The 2498-nt window shown below is 42.2% G+C and overlaps 1 long non-coding RNA gene across 1 annotated transcript; it reads right to left on the bottom strand.

The window, feature by feature from the left end:
* Nucleotides 1-258: 258 nt before the first annotated feature.
* On the bottom strand, nucleotides 259-993 carry LOC127009134 (uncharacterized). Its single transcript, XR_007761665.1, has 2 exons — nucleotides 552-993; nucleotides 259-506 (listed from the first exon to the last, which is right to left on the bottom strand). It is a non-coding gene; the product is annotated as an uncharacterized LOC127009134 (long non-coding RNA).
* Between the last annotated feature and the right edge of the window lie 1505 nt (nucleotides 994-2498).

Here is a 2498-nt window from a genome sequence, read left to right as displayed (position 1 = left end):
ACCAATAAGATAGACATAACATAGTGAAATTAATGTTATTTGCCTAATCTGTAGAAAATGGGAATCCGTTTTCCTTTCAATCAGTACCGCCGCTTTATCATCGCTCAGCACGAGGTGTTTCCCAGAATGTATCGTGTCTTGCTACTAAGGACTGTGATTTACGTCCCTATTCACAAGTGGAGGAGTAAGACGAAGGGGAGTTAATCATTTATTTCGACTCGTATCCACAGCAGCCGGTGGAGTAAATCATATCACTGATAGAGGAAAAAACTATTTATATAATACAGCATTACAAACTTACCATAAAACATGCCATGAAAAACCTAACATCTAGGGGTAACTCAACACAAAACACCCGTATAGTCCAGTAAGGCATGGTACAATAATTAACACCATGACGTGTACGAAAACAGTCAAACATGAGACAAAGCTTACTGTGATACAAAATCCTACACCTGCAGTCGTGTACGAAAACAATTAGACAGGAGTGACTATGATAGAACGACCTAGTCTACACCACGCAAGAATTAAAGGCAAATATAAGACGAGACCTACTCTGTAATACAAGAACCTGTACTCTACACTCAACACCGGAAGCAGACACATACACAAACTGCAGTATTAAAAAAAACCCAGAAGTGTATGACAAGTCTAACAAAACAAAAATATGAAAAAAAGCCCAATAACCTGCATTTCCCTTTAAAGTTGCACGTAAAGGAGGACCAAAAACTCCCGCGGAAGGTCTGGAAGAAGTGTCTCTCAACCGCAAGATACCTGTAGAAACGAGCTTCTGAGGAAAGCAACAAAAGCCCGGATATACAGGGTAGTTTACGGGTGTGAATAAAGGCGGGAGGCGGCGCTGGAGGAGGCGAGGCAGGGGCTGGGAGCGGGAGGGGCGGCGAGCAGGTGGTGGTGGTGGTGGGTAGACGGTGAGTGTGGTGGTGTGGAGGGGGGGAGTTGACAGGTGGGTGTCTCGGGACTCTCTCACCAGCTGCGACGCTCTGTGGTGAAGAAAAAAAGGGAAAAGGAAAAATATATAACGTCTTGTATTGCATTTGTGGACGGATAAGTTTCATATATATTCACTTACAGTTGTGGAGGATGTTTACGAGAAGGAGTTTTTATGCTTGAAAGATTGGGATTGAAGAGGATTATAGCTTTGTTGAATCCCGTAAATATTTTCAAGAAAGTTCAGTTTGAAGAATTATATTGACCGTCTCTCTTCCTCACACACACTTCCTAACTCTCTCTCCATGTCCCTAATTCCCTCTCTATCTCTCCCTCAACTGCCTATCTAATTCTGCCTATGTTACTGTTTACGCAATTTTCAATCTAGCTTCTATTTCAACTTTAAACCATAACAAACTATATTCTCCATGGAGCAAATAGAAGCAACGTAAATTTAAAGACATATCCAACCCACACAACACACATAACCTGCAAAAAAAGGGATGACTAGGGAGAATGGGAGGGGAAGGTACAGGGAGGAAAAGAAGAAGAAAGAAAAAAATATACTGAGTAGCAAACCACGGAAGAAAGGACATAAAAGGAAGGGATTTTGGTGTGTCCCACGTCGTCTCTCTTCCTGCTTAGAAATCGCTGAATCCATCCGACGCCCCTCCTCCTCCTCCTTCTCCTTCACTTCTTGCCGTCACACACACACACACACACACACACACACACACACACACACACACACACACACACACACACACACACACACACACACACACACACAACTCTCTCTCTCTCTCTCTCTCTCTCTCTCTCTCTCTCTCTCTCTCTCTCTCTCTCTCTCTCTCTCTCTCTCTCTCTCTCTCTCTCTCTCTCTCTCTCTCTCTCTCTCTCTCTCTCTCTCTCTCTCTCTCTCTCTCTCTCTCTCTCTCAGCCTCCTCTTTTTATCACTTCTTCCTCTTGCTCCTCTTTCCTCTTCTGCTCCTTCAACATATCCTACTCGTATAGCTTTTTACTGACCCTTCTACTTTCTTCCCAATCAACATAGGATCTCTTTCTCAATATATATCACATATCTATCTATCTGTTAATCTATCTATCTGTCTATCTATCAGTGTCTTTTTCTTTTAGTTCCTGGAGAAAAATACAGAGAGTCTTAGCTATACAAATGTTAATAATAATTGATTCACACGCGAATGAACTTCATAAACAACCAACCAAACTAGGAAGGTCAGGCAGGTCAAGTAAGAGACTCGAATGTAAACTAAAAAACGAATAAAAAAAACATGAAAAGGTCACAGAATATTAGACGACCCACATCAACACACACACACACAGAGAAGATTTCCATTCATCAATATCAATGGGAGAAAGTTACACCCATACGTCAAACACCTCACTTAACAACTCTGAAAAAAAAAAAAAACTGGGAGCCATAACTTGAGACTAGAAAGAGAAGACTAACGTTATCTCACCCCGTTGTCCCATCGTACCTCACTCCGCTCTCAAAAGATGGCGCCACCTGGGACATAAACACGGCACCA

The sequence above is a fragment of the Eriocheir sinensis genome, chromosome 39 (assembly GCF_024679095.1).
Source record: "Eriocheir sinensis breed Jianghai 21 chromosome 39, ASM2467909v1, whole genome shotgun sequence".
Taxonomy (NCBI): Eukaryota; Metazoa; Arthropoda; class Malacostraca; order Decapoda; family Varunidae; genus Eriocheir; species Eriocheir sinensis.
Note: the sequence above shows the minus strand (reverse complement) of the source record. Positions and strands in the feature narration are given on the sequence as shown.